The sequence below is a fragment of the Gavia stellata genome, chromosome 1, assembly GCF_030936135.1.
Source record: "Gavia stellata isolate bGavSte3 chromosome 1, bGavSte3.hap2, whole genome shotgun sequence".
NCBI lineage: Eukaryota > Metazoa > Chordata > Aves > Gaviiformes > Gaviidae > Gavia > Gavia stellata.
In genome coordinates this window covers 75,601,943-75,623,224 of record NC_082594.1, presented here as the reverse complement: position 1 = coordinate 75,623,224, position 21,282 = coordinate 75,601,943, and positions in this window count along the sequence as shown.

Sequence of the window (21,282 nt, the reverse complement as noted above, 5' to 3'; positions counted from 1 at the left end):
GAAAAATACTATTTTAGTGTAATTTCTCTCCCTCCCTTCTCCAGCATAAATGGTTATTCACAGAAGGAATCAGAATACAGATGAATCTATGTTGGCAAAATGTTTGCTAGAGCTGCAAAGGCTAATAAACAAGTTAGTTGTTTTTTTTCAGGAAGGGGATTGATTTAGCCACAGCCTAGATGGGAGGATGCATAAACATAGGCAATTCAAGTTGCACCTTACCCCACGACACACATCACATGCTATGGAGGATCCAAGGTTTACAGACGGTGGAAGCTCCCCTATCATACAAATTTTTTGCTACTCCTTTCCTTTACACCCAGGACTTCTAAGCAACCACTTGAACTCATCATTGCCCCAAGGACTTGTTATGCTTATGAGTGGATTTGTATTTGTGTCCTTGTAGGAATCAAATGTTACTTTTAAATAGAAAGGAAACCAGGAGTTCAATTTCCAAAATAAGATATTAGAGGAATGATGACAATGGAAATAGCAAATTGGGGACGGAAAAAAAAATTAACCCAATATAGTATAAACTCATTACAGTGAACTGTGCACGCGCGTGCACACACACACACATATTTACAGCTAGCCATAAAAAAACAAGTCATAGTATTTCAGTGGACCAAGGAAAAGCAAAATCCTGAACATTGCCTAAGATGATTAAGGGGATATCATCAAACATATGGAATATTCTCATGCTAAAATACACAAAGGATTCCATTGCTATTGAATTTTCACCAGCTGCCAACTTTGCTAATACTATTACGAGCACACACGGATGGGACATGCTTCAAGACTAGCACCAAGAGGGATCAAGATTGTTGACTGAAGAGTCTTTATCCACCTCTCCCCAAAACTGTCCCTAACCCATACTCTTAAGCCATGGTATTTTCCAGCCCCAGCTCAGAGCTGCTGTTTCTTTCTAGTTGGAACTGTGCTGAAGGTGCAAGTGTTGTAGCAGAGGAAGAAGAGACAGGGGCTATGAGAAGGATGGAGGGGAAGAAAAAGAGACAGGGCCAGCTGAAGACTCTTCCTACTTCCTCCTCTCTCCCTTCCTCCTCAGGCAATGTGCACATGGTAGGAATCAGACTTTGGTAAAGGATGCAGCACCCAACGGCTTCCACAGAGCACCGTCTGCCCAGTGGGAGCCTCCAAGTGCAGAGTAGGGTTGAAAATCTGTTGCCTTTTGAAGAAGTTTTGCTGAGTGCTGAGTTCTTTTGAAAAATCTGACCTAGGTTATAACCACTGAGCACTTTTGAAAATTGGTTTCTTGTGAGTCTGAAATGCTTATTATTCACCAGCTCCTAAGTGCAAGTGTATAAGAGGAGCTTTCTCCTCAGTGCTGGGATAACTGAGTTGCTGATTTTGCATAGTAAATAACATCAGGTCAATTATGTATCTGTCCTTGCCCATCCTTGCATTAGTAAGGCTTGCTCACATAAGTAGCGGTTACTGAATCATGCCCAATTTTTCCCAGTATTTTCAGTTCTGGATGCAGGAGAGGGTTACCTGCCTGATATGGACACATTGAGTAAGACTGTCCTTTCTAACAAGTTATTGCAACTGCTGTTCTTTTTGTAAGTTATTTAGGTTTACTTATTCGTAATATCACTTAGCACAATTTTTTTCTCCACTTATATCATTATTGTAACAGTAAGTGTCACCGATGCAGCGGCAAGAACAACCCAGAGAAAAGATTGCAACTCATTATCATTCATTACTGTAGTGAAGAGAGATTAGAAACATAATGGAAACTGAGAGAAGATGCACCTTAGTGTCACTTACCTCATACTTCGCTCGGAGCCAGGAACTTCAGTGAGCTGTGATAGTGACTCAGTCACTGACTGCCAGTCGGTGATCTTGGGTGGGTGACTTGATCTTCCGATGAGTTCATTGCCCCAGTGTAAGCTCAGATAAAAAGTACAGTCACATGGAAACCCAGTGCTGTATTTGAGGAGAGCTTTCCTGCTTTTAAAGCTATATTTTTGAGCTTATGTAGATAGAGCTGCTTAGTGAGTTATAGTTATTTAATACTTCCCATTATAAGACCTCATTTTCAGATGTTGTAAGTTTGCCAAATGCTAATAGTCTGAGCAAAAATGTTTCATGTTGTGTGACTGCCACAGTGTGACAAAAGAAGTAGTAGTACTATTTAAAATTTTAAGGATGGTTTCTAAAGATGAAGAGTTTCTAAAGAAAAAAACTGGGGTTCACTGTGTTAAAATAATTCTTACAACTCTATTACAGACAAGCCCTCTGCTTTGACAGAGCAATACGATATTTGTCAGGGAGTGCCGTTTCAGCTGGGAATTTGTCTTTTGCCACCCTCTGAAAATCTACACTGTTTTGGCCAAATTATTCAGTTTTGTAAAAAACCTGTTTGCTGATGTTCACTGGAAAATTGTTTCGATTTAGAGACTAAGTTATCTGAAAATTTCCATCAGCGTACAGAATGTCCTACTGTCTCATTAGTCTGAATAAGGTGAGCCAACACGCAGGGGCCACAGGGGCAACCGAGCATACTTCATCCATGTGGGACAGGAGTGCTTGTGTGCTACCTCTGGTCCAGAGAAAGACTTACTCTTCAGTATTTCCTTTCTATAATGGCCTTTGGTTTTTCAGTAGTACCTAAGCCATGAAAAGAAGAGGAAACTGGTGAATGTTCAAATGCTTTTCATCTTCTAGGCTTGCTACAGTCAAACATTAGCTCACATTAAGGTGAGGAAGAGCGGTAAGTCCAGACTCCAGCAACAAAGAGCTTATAAAATTATTCTAGGAATGAAACTATGAACATGTCCATATTGTAGCTGAATGGTGCAATGATAGTGTGCGAAAACATATTTGAGCTATTTTTATTTTATACCAAGGTGTCATACACCTTGGATATCTACTGCAAGGAAGACCCAAGGTATGCATGGTCTGTACTGATTCTGGGTGTTTTGTCCAATGGCTGAAGGACATGCTGCTGCATTATCACCTTCTATTTCAACAATACAGATCAAAGCAGAGTCAGACAGCCTCCATATGTCGACATTCTGCTTCTTGACAGCAGTATAGCTTCATCCTCTGAGGCCTAATGCTTTATCTGCACAGTCACAGGTTTGTCTGAGAGCACACTCAGGATATAATGCAAGGTACAAACATCCAAGTGGTTGCTACATGAGCTAGATGAAGTAGAAGTTTACCTGTGAATGCACATAGCTCAAGTTTTGCTCTATTGTGTCTACACTGATTCAGCTAGACTACCTAAATTAGTTTTAACCCCACTGAATACCTCTGCTCTGCAGTATGCCATGTAGACTTATACGTCAGGAAAGAAACAGTGCCCAAAATCCAAACTACTAGAGATGAGCTGGATGAATGACATGTCGCATATCCTTTCCTTCTCCAGTCAATGGCACTAGGAAATAATCTGTAATAGTGTCTCCCAAATGCGCAGGTGTGCAGATGGTGGGGGGAAAACCATCCCTGAAATACGTTCCTGATCTTGGAAATCAAAGCTCCGAAGTCACTAAACACAAACATTCACTTTACATTTAGGATTTTCTGAGGGAGAAGAGATGCAGAATAAGCCTGCTGAGAAGTGAACATCAGCATGTTTTTTAGAAGCTCTCAGTGTGTAAGTGGATGGTAATTCTCCTGAGAGCACAGTCAGACAAGTGCCAAGGATGTTGGATCCCACTCTCAGTATAAACTCATATTTGGAAATGGTCCAGGACACTCTGACAAAACTTTTCTTTAATATGAAAATGACACCTTACTGAAAGCTTCCTATGGAAGAACTCTTCGTATAACACATGCCACTGGGCACAGTGGGTCACTGAATTCAGTCCCTTGTTATCACAGGCAACTGGTGCTATGTAATATCATTCATAAATTTACCAAGATCCATCATACTATTAATTAAAGTTCCTTGGGTTTGGATTTTTTCCCTACCTATCCTATTAGAAAGCTGTTCTAAAATTCAATTGATAGATAGAAGTCTTTGAATTATCATGCTAGTTTCAATGCATCTTTCATCAGGAAAAGCTTCGCAAATTCCAGGTTGGAATTTCTCATCAAATTTCTGCCAGGATAGCAAACAGTTTATTGATGAGTAAGTTCAGATGTGGAAGGTAAAGACTCCTGGTCTGTGATCTTGATGAGGGAGACAAGTTCTTGATCTAAACAAGGAAAAGCATTATGTCAGGGTTTCCTTCATCTCCGGGGAGCTGACTTGACCACTAAACCTTTGTCTGGGAGGGTCTGAGGATCTTTTATCAGAATGGGGCTTGGCTTTCCAGAGTCCTGTTTGCTTTTTCCTACATGGAGAAGGCTGAAAATTTGATATTACAAAATTTTCAGCAGACAATTTTATGGTTCCTCATTCATATTTATACATAGCAACAGAGGAAGAATACTGCCAACCCCATGCTTTCAAAAATAATGAGCTTGGCTTTCAAAATAATGACTGGCTTAAAAACTCCGATCTTTCAAAACAGTATCATTGAGGTTCTTGTCTCACAGATTTGACTTTGCACTTGTGGTCTAGAAACTTTGGTTTATTAAATGACAACTGATCTTTTCACTTAAGTCAGTGAATTTAGGGCTTTGAGTTTTATATATTCCCAAGTTAATGTTAAGAGGCTGATTTAGCCCACATTGCAGAGATTTTTGCAGACAGAGACACGGAACAGATTAACTAACTTAGCACTGTATTCAGAGCCTTGCAGAAGACATTGTATTCAAGGAACTACAAATCTTGGGCAAGCCATGTCTGCTCTATTGGGCCTCATACTGAGGGCTTGAGGAGCCCATGTGTTAGCATGAGTAGCCACTGTATGGGAATCTGCTGCAGTGCCCTGTGCTGGCCTGTGTTGCACACTGGTGGGGGTTATGACAGGTATAACATTCCTACCTCTCAGGAGAAAGTAGATGATTTTGTTTGTTGTACAAACACCACAGTATGGGAGGAAGGAGGAACCTTTTCATGGATGGGATCTGCACAGCATGCCATGGGAAAATCCATCCAGGGTCTGTCAATGCTGCATAAACATCAGTATCTGAAGTGGTGTAAGATTTAATCGTTATCTGTATTCCCCTTTTTATTCTGCCTTATGAAACTGGCTATTTTATTATGCCATTTGTTGTCAGGTCTTTCTTGCTGAGATCCAGAAAGAGCCTTGCACTGCATGTCCCTCCCCAGTGCAGAACAAGTGCAAGCTTCAAAATTCAGGAAGACTAGACCCATCTTTTCCTCAGTCCAGTTCGGTAGAAGACATCACCAGCGTGCTTCCTCTTAAGCACAGCATGGACATGGCCAACTGTCTTCAGTCTGGTGAACAGCCACCAATGTAGACAGAAAGATCACAGACTGATGCATTTAAAGTGCTGATGCCTGTTGTGAAACCCATTCTTCGCTGTGCAGATGTAGTCAACACCCCCGAATACATTAGGTAATTAAACAAGTTAATAGAAAGTACTAGCAAAAAGTAATTAATTTAATCTAAAAATGTTGTTGAGGTCATAAGTAGTTCCTAGTGGTTACTGGTTTTGGAGTTTTTTTAAGTAGTGTTTGTTAGAGAAAAAACACTGCTATTATTGCCTTTTTTGAAATAAAGTACTGCAGCTGCTAATGCAAACTCTAATTAAATGCACAAGTCTGAATTTGATATTTGCTGGTGTCTCATGTCATTTCTTAACTCAGACTGCAAGACAGACTCAAACCTGACACCTCTGGATCTTTCATAGAATATTCTTCCCTCCGTACAGACTTCTCTGTCATCAAAAATGCAGCTCAGATATTTGTGTGTGTATGTGTGTGGGTAATGGATGGAAATTTAACAAGCTTTTATTATCCACTGTTAGCATTAGCCTGAATCTTTTGGTTAGTTGGGAGTTAATTGCCAAAAGTTTTTACGGTATATCTAATTGGCTCAGTCATCCTTCTATACCACGAACCCTACCAGACTGCCAGTGTGCCCTGAACTCAAACAGAGGGTAAGAGCCCATCAGTTATTTAGTATGTGCTAGAAGCATGCATTTTCTTTTCACTCCATGTGAAAATAGTTAACCACAAGGAAAGAGTCCCACCCCTCCACTTTGCAAAATGGTGAAATTAAGTTTTCCGTACAGCTACCAGGGGACTGCAGTAAATTACCCTGGTAACAGAGTTTACATTGATTCTGAAAAAAGCACTTGTCCATATGTAACAACGATAACCTTTTAGAAGGTTTGGAAAACAAATCTGACACCCCATTAAAAGGCAAATGATTTTTTCTCCACACAAGAAAAAGAAACTTTTAAGACATAGAAGGCTATTAATAAATAATGGGGCTTTTTTATAGGAAAGGCTGACATGAAAGCTTAAGCTATAAACTGTATCAGAGGCAGTATTTTGACTTGTGTGGTTTATTTGTCAAAGCAGTGAGATGGGATCTCATTTTTATTAGCTGCACAAAAGGTATTTTATTGAATGTCACATTGTAATTTGATTTTAAAAGGAATAGAAAAAATTACATTTTCTCGGATACGTAATACTGCAAAAACATGATAGTCATACTAACCACTAACCACAATGAGTAGTAATATAAGCTCTCCAAAATATACACTAGTACCTTACCAATGCAAATGTGTTTTTTGAGATTCCATGTACCAGAATATTTTTCCCCAATCCAGTTTCATTTAAAACTGTCAGAACAATATATAAAAAAATATATGCAAGTTATTAAATTATGTATGTAAACAACTAATGTAACAGTTAGATTTGAGGAGAAGGACAGCTTTTAATATTTTAAAATCTGTCTTCAAGCTCATTCACATAGTTCATTTCTTTACAAGAAAAAGATCACAGCTGAATGCAGTAGAGAACAGTAATCAATAGATATAATTGGAATGGGAATAAAGAAACCAAATATTATGTAAAGTAGCCTGTATAGATTATATTCTTTTTCACTTTGCCATTGACTCCCTGAAAGTTGTTTAGCCTCCCTTGGCCCATCTCTGTGTCCATGCTTGTGAGCACTACTGCCAAAGGTAGCAAGGAGGCTCAACATCTGAAGAAAGAAAGATGCCGCTTCCAGCACTGTTTCTGGTGCCAGTTTTGTCACAAAAGGCAGTTATCATCCCTGGGTGAGCACCCTGGTCTTGGTCCCGGGATGAGAGTGTTATCATGGAGTGCTCAGCCCCTTCTCCTCCCCTCCAAAGCAACCTCACCGTGCCATTCAGCCCTGTCACACATGGATGGTGAGTTCGTACCAAACATGTGCCAACCAAATGCGTTATTGCAACTCACAGGTAACATCCGTGACCACTTAAATGGATCACCGTTACACAACTCCCCAAAAAGAAACCCACTATTCAAGAGCACGGTCCTAGTGACAGGGATGCATATTTTAATTGTTAATATTTTTATTAGCACTAAATCACTGATTTTTTACATTTACTTCACCTAGAGCCTCACTTTTTGTCATCCACTGGAAACACCCAGAGAGCAGTTTCCCAACTGCTCAATTTCTACAAGTAAAACAGAGGTAAAACAGAAGGAGAGACATCAGTAGGTAAACCAAAATCATCTTGAAAAATGTAAGTAGAAAGATGCATATTCTGCAATCCCACTGCTACTCTGCTGATTATTAATCCCGCTTATCCCACCAAAGTTTTCACTGACCCCTCGACCATTAGCAGTCCTATATATCTCACAAGAGTCTCTAACTCCTCAGCTGGAAGGAGGTTGCAAGTCATCAGCTCTTCCTTCAAGATTCAGTATCTGATAGTGCCCATCCTTGGATAATCTTATTTAGACAGCAGCAGTTCTGGCAGAAACTCAACACACTAAGCACTTCACAAACATTTATCAATTCATGGTCCTCACCAGGGAAAGTTTAAAACCTGACATAAACCCCAGAGGGAAGCATGCAAGAAAGATAAATGCTACTCCATCCCAAAAGGTAGGATTTAAAAACAGCTAAGGAAATTTCAGGGCTGAAGGCATATCCACTTGCAACAGACCTTGTGCTGTTAAAATATTTGAAGCCAAAATCAGCAATGCCCTTTTTTGGCATCACAGTGTTTATTTTTTGGGCCCTGACTAAAGGGGTGGGATGCAGAATGCATGAGCATATCTATAGGTCCTATAGGGTGCCTGCTGTAAAGTCCATCCAGGGGTGTTGAAACACGCTGGAGCGTCTTTCAATGCACAGGAAACTCTTTAATACTTCAGTACAATCGTATTCCCTCTCACTTTCAAAATGAAAATTTTGTTCAAGAGGTGGAATGGAGATTGCTTTCCCAAACCACATAATTTGGTGATTGAGAAGTAGATGCTCCTGTAGACAGAAGAAGACAGAAGAAGACATTGGTCAAATTTTATTGGTTCTCAGGTAAACACTATTTTAAAATCAGATCCCTACCATTTCCTCTTCCTGCTGGTTTTGAAAGGAAAGCAGTAGCTCCCACTGCCTTGTGTTAAAAGCTTGCTCCAAGAGAGCTGTAAGGTAGTTGACAAAGGGAAACTGAAGGGGTGAAATGCCAGTTTCTGGCAGCTGGCTGGGGTGAAACAGAAGCGTGATAGTAAGTGATAAGTCTGACAAGAGTAAGACAGGTCTGAACACATAGAAAGGCATAATTCTGAGCTCTGGGGACCTCTCCAGTCAAGCAGGGAAGATCACAGAGGTTCTGGTTGGTTCTGGGAATAGGCAGGAGTCTGTGCATGCACTTTTGAAAAATCCTTCTGTTCTGCCTGAATGACCCAACCAAGCACTGTGTTCTTTACTAAGACCTTAGAAATTTCTGGAGGTGAAATCAGAAGGTGTGAACAGAAAGTCAGTAGAGCATAATATGCAGATGCCTTCATAAGGGCTAAGAGAGATTTAAAAGATGAACCCAACAGCAGCCTCAGTGATCCTAAGAAATGGTCCCACTTTGTAGGTCCTACAGTAAACCTGTAATTTTGCAGTTAATTCTACAAAATGTAGAAAAATATCTAAAGTTAAAAAAAAAGTTGTGGTTTTCTTTTAATACAACCAAACATAAGCTGTTAGGGCTCACAGACTCTTTTGGTTGGTTGGGATTTTTTAAGGAAAAAAATATCAACAGGTAACATCAAAGTTAAATGACAGTACCACAGTATCTCCCATTGGCCTTACCTATTTTTATCTCTCAAAACTGTCTTTGGCCACCAGCAAGAGCATCCAGTCTAACTGTACATAAATATTTGGAAAGTTCACAGACAATATCCATTTGTGACCATCAATATTTTTTTATGCTGGGAGAGCTCAGTCCCTCCATTGCACGTGTATAATAGCACCAATGGTTGGAATAAGCCACATGTTTTTCCTGAATAGTTTAATTGTAATACCAAATATTCCTATGGCTACCAAATGTCTGACTTTTCCTAGCCAGTCACTGGGCAGATGAGGGCAGCTCATCCCTGTCAGAGACAATACATTTATCCTGCAGCCAGACTCCAGATGAGAGGAATTCAGGTTACCACAGAGAGCAACACAACACCTCCCACACACGTACCTCTAAATTACAATCTTCCTTTTGGGAACAAAGGCCTTCAGAGAGGTTAGCTGGGCAGCTCCCCGTACACTCACCTTCTTATTGGTTTTTTGCTCAAAACATTATTTTGCTACTCGGCTGTCAGGGTAACCGTACCCCTGCCAATCTTATTAGCATCTGCTTCATCTGATCATTAGCATACTTCATTTGCCAATTAGCATATCCTAATTGTTACTGGGCACCTGACAGTGCCCATAGCAAATTGTGCCAAGAAGAAAGCAAATGTGTCCAACCGCCTGGCTGGCTCCACTGGAGTCTCCAAAGTTGCTCCCTGCCTCTGCCTTTCCTCTTCCTCTTACCAGCCACTTCAGGCAAGCATACATTTCATGGCTGCTTTGCTAAATGACCTTCAGAAAACACCTGCTAATCCATCCCTGAAGCAACTTTTGCATGCCCAGGTTTCAGCTGCAGCATGGGCCATGCATGCTTGTCCCTGACATAGGACCCACAAATTAGGCTACCGTTTCTACACTGCTGGTGCAGTATCTCTCATCTTCTCATGTCCTACAATCAGCATGGGAATGGTCCTTAGCAAACAACCAACCATGTCAAGGTTTGGCCTATATCAGTAATTTCTTCATTTTTCTCTGTAGAATGGCAATAGAAACATTCCTTTTACAACATTATAGTAAGGGATCAGGCCACTTTCAAAGCACTTTAATATCCTTTTAAGGACAGCACCATAAAAAGATAATGTACCTAATGATGTCTTTGACATTTTAAGTCTGAGGTATTTTGTTTATTAATTGTAAGGCTTAAATGAATTTCAGATTTTTAAATTCTGCAGATGGTGACTAGCACGTCAATATCCAAGTACTTATTAGACTTACAAGAACGTTGACTTTAAGGGAATTCAAACCAGATTTCTTCTATTAATATTACATTGTTGTGCCGATCACGCAGCAGTCGGTATGTTACGAAGAAAACATCAGAGGGGTGTGGCAGTCCTCTGCAAAAGTTTGAAACACCACCACAGCTACAAGCATGGTGTTGCTCATCTTTGTCTAACATTCCCAACCTTTTCTTGACCCAGGATTCATAACCAACAAAAGGAAAACATGAGGATCGCTCTGAGAAGGGCTTTGTGTCACCTGAGCTTAAGATGTCTGCCGTACAGACCTCTGTACCTGGAACAGTCATCATCAGCTCCCTTCAAGGTCAGCAAAAGGACTGTACTGCTGTGGTGTACCTCATTTCAGCTATTTTACAGGTCGTCTTCTTGAGGATGAGACAAATCGTTCTCAGAAAAGCTGGCCAGCTCACATGCAAACCCCTAATTCAGCCAGATGAATCCTGCCTCCTCTCTGTTCCTCAAAAACTCCATTGATTTACAAAGCCGGTACAGAGGGAGAAAGAGGGAAGAAAAGTAGCTACTTCTGCACATCTGTACAATTCCTCAACAGGAATAGGTGACCATCATCAGGATGGGGCAGGCAAGTGCCCCTGCCCCACTTCCTCACCCACCAGAGTCACCCCCGGCACGTCGGGCAGGGAAGGAGGTGGTGGAGCCTGCCAGCAGCCACGCTGCTGGGGCTGGGCATGGGCACTGACCTCCCAGCGAGGCTCCCCAGAGGAGCAGGGAGCAGGACCGCGGGGTTCACGGCGCTGGAGCAGCGCGTCCTCTCCCCCTTCATGCAGGGCGCTGTTGCCTTCTCTCGCCTGCATCTGTAAAATTCTCTTCTGTTATTAATTACCTTCAAACTTTTTGAAGTAAGAACAGCCTTACCACGTTATCCACGACACTGAAACTCACACTATCGGAATTACGTTGTTTATTATTCCTTTTCCCCGTTAAGAATTTATACGTTTTATTTTTACTAATTGCCAGAGATTTGGTGGGAATTTAGCTGGTTTTCTGAAAGTTACCTTTCATTAAGCTGGAGTGTATCACTTTCAGAAATGCAGTAGTGTTCTGTCATGTGAGTACTATTAAAAATGCCCCCTTTTGATGTGCAGCCCCTTTAAATCTCCCTATGTATGTGAAAGCCGTCTGGCTCTAAGGCAGGGGTTCTTATTTGGCTTTTTTACAACCTAGCAGAGAATAAAACTAATAAGTATTTCTCGTTCTTTAAAGATTGATTTATTATCAGTTCCAAAAACATGCCTTTTCATTTGGAAAGTCATTTGCTCAGTTATGATTGCATATAAACAGCTGCTAAGGGTCAGTATGGTCCTTGGTGCTTGTTATTGCTTGCACTCCTTATGATTTTAGCTCAGCATAACTAGCAGTGGTGTCCTGGGATTCCAGAGTCTGTACTGATTACCAACAAAAGCCTCTTTAAGATCAGCAGAAGCAGTCTAGGGACTAATGGTGCCAAGGCAGTCTGAGGCACTGGAGCAATGCCTGAGGTCATAAAATGAGCAATGACAATTGCCCTGTCCTTGCTGATTTTATCAGCCTGAGAGTTTTTTAGTATCACACGGAAGACAAAAGGAATCTTTAGTCCTGAATGATATTATCAGCTAACATGAACTGTTTGGGGCTTGGTTTTGGATTTTTGTTTTCTGTTTGGTTTTGTTCCTGGTTGTTTATTGTGTTCAAAAAGGCAGGTGGATGTCTTAGTTATAATATATGTAATGGCTTTACACCAGCGGCAGCTTCTTTCACTACCTACTTTCTTAATATGTTTATTTTGGAGAAAGGAAGAAAAAAAATAAAAAGAAGTTTTACTATTCTATATGTATTTATATATGTTGTAAAATGTATATTATTCTTACGTACGAAAACTTAAACTGTATGTCACTTCATCAGTAGCATTTTCATCCTGGCTTAGGCTAAAATGAAAATGATCTGTGACTACCTCATCTCTCACTCCATATGAACATTTCAGAAAACCAATATATGACTGGCACTCTGTGCAAAATGTACAGGGATTGAATTGAAGGAGAGTTCAGGCTTCTTGAGCTGTGATCATCTGAATGAGGAAGATTTCAAAGCATCGTGGGAATTCCTCAGAAGTTACACCAGAGATGGATTTGGCCTTTCGAAAGAGATTTTATACATCTCATTCACACACAGCAAAATGTTTCATCACAAGTGGAGACACTTTTTAAAAGAGTCTTAAAATTAATCCCAAATGAGGAAGCCTCTCTCCAAATGAGTGAAACTTGGCACATCTACAAATTCAAACTGAGATGCATTAGCAGCTCTTGTGTAGGGAAATTTGTATAATATCTGCCCACACTGTACCTGGTTCAAATCAGAGCAAGCAGTCACATTTCTACTGGATTAAATCCATCACAGAAATAAAACATACCAAAAAGCGGTTTAGCTCGGAAGTACTGGCTATTCCCACTTCTGGTAAGAGTCACATCACAGAATCACAGAATCACTAAGGTTGGAAAAGACCTGTAAGATCATCAAGTCCAACCATCAACCCAACACCACCATGCCCACTAAACCATGTCCCACAATGCCTCATCCACAGGTTCCTTGAACACCTCCAAGGGATGGTGACTCCAACACTTCCCTGGGCAGCCTGTTCCAGTGTTTCACCACTCTCTCAGTAAAGAATTTTTTCCTAATAACCAGCCTGAACCTCCTCTGGTGCAACTTGAGGCCATTTCCTCTCGTTCTATCACTAGTCACTTGGGAGAAGAGACCAACACCCACCTCTCTTCAACCCCCTTTCAGGTAATTGGAGAGAGCGATAAGGTCTCCCCTCAGCCTCCTCTTCTCCAGACTGAACAACCCCAGTTCCCTCAGCCGCTCCTCATAAGACTTGTGCTCCAGACCCCTCACCAGCTTCGTCGCCCTTCTCTGGACACGCTCCAGCACCTCAATGTCCTTCTTGTAGTGAGGGGCCCAAAACTGAACACAGGATTCAAGGTGCGGCCTCAGCAGAGCCGAGTACAGGGGCACGATCACCTCCCTACTCCTGCTGACCACACTATTTCTGATACAGGCCAGGATGCCGTTGGCCTTCTTGGCCACCTGGGCACACTGCTGGCTCATCTTCAGCCGGCTGTCAATCAACACCCCCAGGTCCTTTTCTGCAGGGCAGCTTTCCAGCCACTCTTCCCCAAGCCTGTAGCGTTGCCTGGGGTTGTTGTGACCCAAGTGCAGGACCCGGCACTTGGCCTTGTTGAACTGCATACAGTTGGCCTGGGCCCATCGATCCAGCCTGTCCAGATCCCTCTGCAGAGCCTTCCTACCCTCAAGCAGATCAACACTCCCTCCCAACTTGGTGTCGTCTGCAAACTTGCTGAGGGTGCACTTGATCCCCTCATCCAGATCATCAATAAAGACATTAAACAAGACCGGTCCCAAAACTGAGCCCTGGGGGACTCCGCTTGTGACCGGCCGCCAACTGGATTTCACCCCATTCACTACAACTCTCTGGGCTCGGCCATCCAGCCAGTTTTTTACCCAGCGAAGAGTGTACCTGTCTAAACCACGGGCCGCCAGCTTCTCTAGGAGAATACTGTGGGGAACAGTGTCAAAGGCTTTGCTGAAGTCCAGGTAGACAACATCCACAGCCTTTCCCTCACCCACTAGGCGGGTCACCTGGTCATAGAAGGAGATCAGGTTGGTCAAGCAGGACCTGCCTTCCATGAACCCGTGCTGGCTGGGCCTGATCCCTTGATTGTCCTGCACATGCCTTGTGAGCACCCTCAAGATGAACCTCTCCGTAATCTTCCCCGGCACCAAGGTCAGGCTGACAGGCCTGTAGTTCCCCGGATCCTCCTTCCGGAACTTCTTGCAGATGGGTGTCACGTCGGCAAGCCTCCAGTCACCCAGGACCTCCCCTGTTAACCAGGACTGTTGATACATGATGGAGAGTGACTTGGCAAGCTCCTCCGCCAGCTCCCTCAGCACCCTTGGGTGGATGCCATCAGGCCCCATAGACTTGTGGGTGTCCAGGTGGCATAGCAGGTCATTAACTGCTTCCTCCTGGATCATGGGGAGTTTATTTTGCACTCCATCCTTGTCTTCCAGCTCAGGGAGCTGAATACCCTGAGGATACTTGGTCTGGCTAAAACAAAGGCCTTAAGTACCTCAGCCTTTTCCTCATCCTTGGTGACAATGTTCCCCCTCACATCCAGTAAAGGATGGAGATTCTCCTTGGCTCTCTTTTTGTTGTTAATGTATTTGTAAAAACATTTTTTATTATCCCTTACGACCGTGGCCAGATTGAGCTCTAGCCGGGCTTTTGCCTTTCTAATTCCCTCTCTGCATGACCTAACAAGGTCCTTGTACTCTTCTTCAGTTACCTGCCCCTTCTTCCAAAGGTGATAAACTCTCCTTTTTTTCCTGAGTCCCAGGAAGAGCTCCCCATTCAGCCAGGCCGGTCATCTTCCCCGCCAGCTTTTCTTACAGGACATGGGGACTGCCTGCTCCTGCGCCTTTAAGTCTTCCTTCTTGAAGAATGTAATATTTCATATTTCAAGTACACTCAACTTCAGGTGCTCTCAGGCCCAGATTTGCTGAGGTCCTTGGGCACCAAATTCACTTGGCTTTTAACTAAGACCTGAGCTCCTAAATCACTTGCCCATTTTTTAAGAAAAAAAAAAATTTAAAAATCCTGAAAGCAGCTTCAAGGAACCAAGACAGCTTTTTTTCTGTATGTGGAACTCTCACTCAAAACAGAGAGAGCTTGGGGTGACCAAAAAATGGTCTGGGACTGTAAGCTTGTAATTACTTTGCAAATCATTTATATTTTTCATGCATAATTTTAATGATATCTGGCACAAATCATCACTAATGGCATTCCAGAGTACAAGCGGGAAGAACACAGATTCTGTGGCATAATTCATTTCTGGCAGCAGGGGGATCTTAAATCAAGATCCAGACAATTACGTAAGCAGAGTGGAGACACACTGTCATATATCACTTCTGCCTTGGAACTGCCTGTGCACTCTTTCAGCTACCCCTGTTGCTCATCTCTAGGTATCCATGCAAGGTATCTAATAGGATGTTAATAAAGGGACTCATTGTAGGTGATAGGGTAGGCAGAAACATTTGGCACATTATTAAGCAGGGGAGCACAGTCAGGGTCAAAAAGTGGCAGAAGTAAAATGGCAAAAGAATGGAAGAGTAAAAGTGAAATCAAAGGAAGACTAGAATAAAAAGACAATTTCCACTACATATCCCTACTCTCTAAGAAAGGAAGAGAATATGTTTTGTAGCAAAATGTCCAAAGACATGCAAAGAGCTCTGCATACAAGACAGAAAAATATTAAGTCTCTCTTCAAACTTCTCATGTTTTGGTAGACACACAGGCAGGCCCCTGTCAAAAAAAAATACCCTAGCAACTTACGAAAGGATCTTGAAAGCAAAGAGAAATCTCTGACCAAAGAAAACCAGAAGAAATCATGGACAGAAGGAGTTTGAATATTTGAGCTCAGTGTGAAGCTTATGGCCTGCCTGTCTTTCCTACTTCCAGTCCAGCATGCATCGGTACACGGGTTTTGCACTTTGTAGGCAGGCAGTGGGTTGCATTCATCAGTTAAATGGAAGAGAGGTTTGTTTCACCTCAGATATCTACTACCATCTTAGTCATCTTTAGGAACTGAATCTACTCCTGACCTGAAGAACAAATGTTCCTTGTGGGATGCAGCAGAGAGGGGAACACATAGCCACAGCAAGCAGTTACTCTCCCCCTCAGCACACCTATTGCCAGTTTGCAGCCTGCCCTTTCCTGACTGCAGCAGGTAACACCCCTGAGAGGGACACAATACTGAAACACTCTTCAAGGGAGAAATTTTTGCTGGACAGTTCCCTAATGATATTTCCAGAGTGCCTGGGGGATGATCAGCCCATTATCTGTGACAACTTTTGAGGTTCACTGTAATTCAAACAGAATCCTTTAAACAACTCTATGAAGTACAACTGTGCTGTGTGGGGATACCAAAAGATAGTGCAGCTCAGATTTCTATAACACTCTGAATGAATAGCAGCGATAACAACCAAGGAAAACTTCAGAGCCCTTGAGTTCTGTTTGTTGCTCAAGACTTTAGCCAAGGGCTAAAACACATCTGTATTCTAGTGACTCTGAGATACCATTCTTGTGTCACTCCATGGGGAATAAACTGGCTAATATCAAATGATTAAGTGCCAGTAAGTGATCAGTCCTGTTATGAAGACAATATACCATGGTCACATTATCTATGTTTCTGTTTTTTCCGATGAGCATTCTCCTGGTTGAACACCCCATTTCTTTTCCCGTCAAAAATGGGTGACGAAGATGTGTGGGAAAGAGCTGGCATGCACCTAGGTTTGACATTGGTGTGAGGATGTGTCAGGATGACTCACAGAGACTCCCAGTCTAATAAGACATATCCCTAGACAGTTGTGTAACTTTGCCCACATCACAATCAGTCTACTTACCAACACAAGTAAAGTCATGCAGATACCTGAATAAGTCTTCTGGATATATCTCTCTATTTATATGCAATTGCATTTGTTTCATTTTAAAAAATACAGATCATGGCCAATTTAAACACAAGATGTGGCTTGATTATTTGGAGAAGAAACATAAGCTGAACATAAAAATGTCTTTTTTACCTAGGAGTACCTAATAATCCAGAATCTTCAATTTATTTCCAAAGCTATTCAGACCACCTTTATTTTTCTTTTCATTTTTTTGAAATCCAGAAACCATAAAGACATAGTTTCAGATGTGGTTTGTTTTATAATGCCTCTCTTTTTAACATTCAGTGCTACTGTAAATTTGTGTCCAATTATGACAACATGTTGGACTAATTTTGTGAAGACAATGATAAATAATAAATACCGGTGAAAGAGGAGAAGTAGGATATGAGCCGTTTCAAATATCTAGGATTTTCAGTCATTTTTTTCTAGGAAACAGAAAACTGGAAAGGCCATGAAAGTGTTTTAGCCTTGGAAACACTTCTGTAAGAACTAGAGGAGTGAACTATTGGTTTCATCCAGATGTGCAATTTCTAAAGGATAATGTTTATAAATGCTATCCGATCAAACAGTTCACACTGACAACATCAAACTACAAGATGTCTTTCAAAAGCAAAAAGGCAACATACCAGGAAAAACATTGTGTGCCCAATGTAGTTATGCAAAAGTAATAGAGGATCTTGGGGCATGAAACAGTAAGAAGCATCAATGAATTAATTGAAGATAATGGCAAGCAGATCCAAAAGTGCAGATTCGTCAAAAAATGGGTGGCATCTTATCTCTAGGACTAGATGGATAGGATCCTTTTTCTAACTCTGTTTTCTCTAACTGGACTCTTACCCTGCCAGCTAATGTAACCTAAAGTAAAGTACCTACCATAGTAAGACCGTGATCAATTAGAAATTAAAAAGCAAAACTCACACTTCATATCAGTTAAAATACTCATCCTATAGTGCCCTCAGAAAGAAACACTTTGGTGAAAAGGCAAAAGGAAATAGCATAAACTCTACACTTTTGTGGGTAGCCAAATAATCTCCAAGATCTTCAGCACATCTGTAGCTTGCATTTATTGTACAGCTTGTAAAATCTCAGTCATCACAATGAAAGCTGTCAATGAAAGCTGTCAGTTTCTTGCTTGTACATACCAAGTAGTAATTCCTAACAGAGGTACAGAGGTACAGAAGAGATGGAAAGATCCTATTTCGAGTGCTATGTAAAAGTAATGGGATGTGCCTGCTGCTATACAGGCAGCAGTTGCTGTATACAGACACAGTTGTGACTAGTCATATCTGCCCACTTGTATGGGACGAAGGCATATAAATAAAAATACACATTTGGGTCATGGTCCTGACATACGGCCCACATGTCCTCCATGAGGAAATTCTCTCACACAGTGCTGTTTGACTTCTACTTTCTAGAAAGTTTAATCCTACAAGTGGGACCTTATATAGAACACATATAATCTTGGAATTGGACTTCTCATGAGACTCAAGACCTAATTTCATAGTCAAAAGAGATTTTTTAAAGTATCTCTGCTTTGCCTAATGCAGATGTAGGGCGGGGATAAGTGGGCCAGTGCAGGAGTCTGAGGTTGCTGGTGGGCTGTTGAACTGGATGATGACAGGAAAGCGAGCAAACATGAGCACAGAGCACAGCAGGCTAGTGCCTGTGAGGATATTTGGTAGACAAAGACACAATACAGCATCTGAGTCTGTAACCCCAGACTCTTTTTTCTGAGCTCAGGTATTAGTGACACATTGGGGGAATTAGCAGGGAGCTCTGGAAACCTTTTAAACCACGTGTCAAACAATTTCTCCTGATGCCTGTTTTAAAATAAAACCTCTCATCTAAAAAGCATATGACAGGTACTTCAGCTAGACAAGACGATCTCCGCAGTTTGCAGCATGACTGAGTGATTCATTTTAGGTCACAAGTTAATCTTCAAGATAAGCCAGAATTCCTAATGGTTATGTCCGTCTTCTCAATCGAACAGTAATTGATGCAATACTAATAGAATGATGGCTGACCCACTGGGTTATTGTTTCAGGGATATGTAAAAAGTTTATTATGTAGAAGGACTTTGCAGAGCCGAAAAGCTGAGCTATTCAATCTGAGAGACAGAGCAGGGTGGACTACAGGATCAGGCAATAACTGCATGAAGAACACTGTGGGTCCTAACACTCCTTCTTCTGTGTGAACATGTGCAGACCACTCCACTTCCTCTCCCACCCTCTGTCCACCCTGTCTGCTTGCGCAGTGAAGTCTTTAGTACAGGGATGCTGAGTTTGTACAACCACCACATAACAAGGTCCTCCAAATTCAATTTTCCAAATGATGAATACCCTTAAAATTTCTATTATCAGCTGGGTGCTAAATATTCATAAAACTGTATGTGAACATGCTGCTGTTTTTCTCTGTATTTGATGGGCCAACATACAGACTGAGAAAAGAGCTGTCACCTAATTTGGGGCTACCTTTATTTTAAATAAACATACTCCTTGACTAATAACATGGTCACCATGCAGTGTGCTACTGGATTCAGATTTGTCTCCAACCCACTGTAGAGCAAGTAATCTCAGGCATGTGAGTCGTTAGAAGAATCTCTCTGAATGTTGCGCACGTAATTGCAGCAAAAAGACTACCTCTGTTTACCTCTCCTGGAATGGCTGTAGTGTAGACAAGCAGCCTCTGTTGACATTTCTCAAAACCAATTCTTCATCTGTTAACAATTCAGCTATTCTGTCCCTCCTGCCTCCTTTGAAGGTCATGCTTTTCATGTATGCTATGCGACCTATACAAAAACCTTATTATTGTAAAATACATTAAACAAAATGTAGCAACTAATCACAGCATAAAAAGAGGATTAGATTGACTATTCCCACTGAAGAAAATGCCTGTTTAACTCTTTTGAGTACTGGTGTATAAAACCTTCTCTCTAATCAATATTTACTTTAGCCTTCATCTTGGCCAAAAAAAGGCAGTCCTTTCTCTATCGATTAGTGCATCTCTAATTTAGAGAAAAGTGATGTTTGCAGGACTTTTCTTCAAGGATGTTGTAAAGTGTAAACTTAAAGTTCAATATTTTTATAAATGTATGCCAGAAGTTAAGGAATTCTAATCAAAGATATTAGAGATAGTTATTTTCTATTAGGTCAGCTAGCTCATCTGTGCTGCCAAAAATAAAAGACATTCCTTCCAGTGCAGTCCCCAGTGTTTTGCTTGGCTGTGCTTCAAGTGACTCAAGCCAGAAATATTTTTATATAATTTTACATTATTTTTATCTTATGAAAAGTTGGACTTGCCTCTGGTAGTGAGAAAAGTCCCAAAGATGACATAGGTGTCACAATAAAGACTATCGTGATCATCACAGAAATCTGTGCCCTTACACAGAATACAGATCAGCTAGGTCTTGCTTGCTACTTGAATTTCACTGTAAGAGCAGTACAGACCCAGATTGGAGCTGGCACCAGAATGGAACAGACTGAGAGTCTTACTCACGCCAAGAAGTACCTTACTCCACAGGCATGTTCCTTGACTTGAGTGGGCCAACTCATTATGAGGCTGTATTTAGTATGCATGAAGGTACTGTAAACTTTAACCACAAGCAAAAGCACTTGTACACAACATTCCCATTCAAAATTGTTATAAAATAATTCTAACATTGGTTGGAACTCATATATTAGGTGTCCAGTTGAGTGAGATGATGTAGTAGCATCTTTCGCACAATCTGAGATTCAACAAGGCCAAGTGCCGGGTTCTGCACTTGGATCACAACAACCCCATGCAATGCTACAGGTTTGGGGACGAGTGGCTGGAAAGCTCCCCTGCAGAAAAGGACCTGGGGGTGTTGATTGACAGCCGGCTGAAGATGAGCCAACAGTGTGCCCAGGTGGCCAAGAAGGCCAATGGCATCCTGGCCTGTATCAGAAATAGTGTGGCCAGCAGGAGTAGGGAGGTGATTGTGCCCCTGTACTCAGCACTTGTGAAGCCACACCTCGAATACTGTGTTCAGTTTTGGGCCCCTCCCTACAAGACAGACATTGAGGTGCTGGAGCATGTCCAGAGAAGAGCAACGAAGCTGGCAAAGGGTCTAGAGCAGAAGTCCTATGAGGAGTGGCTGAGGGAACTGGTGTTGTTTAGTCTGGAGAAAAGGAGGCCGAGGGGAGACCTTATTGCTTTGTTGTCACTCTTATCTGCTACTTGAAAGGAGGTTATAGTGAGGTGGGTGTCAGTCTCTTTTTTCAAGTAACAAGTGGTAGAACAAGAGGAAATGGCCTCAAGTTGTACCAGGGGAGATTTAGACTGGATATTAGGAAAAACTTCTTCACTGAAAGGGTTGTCAGGCATTGGAACAGGCTTCCCAA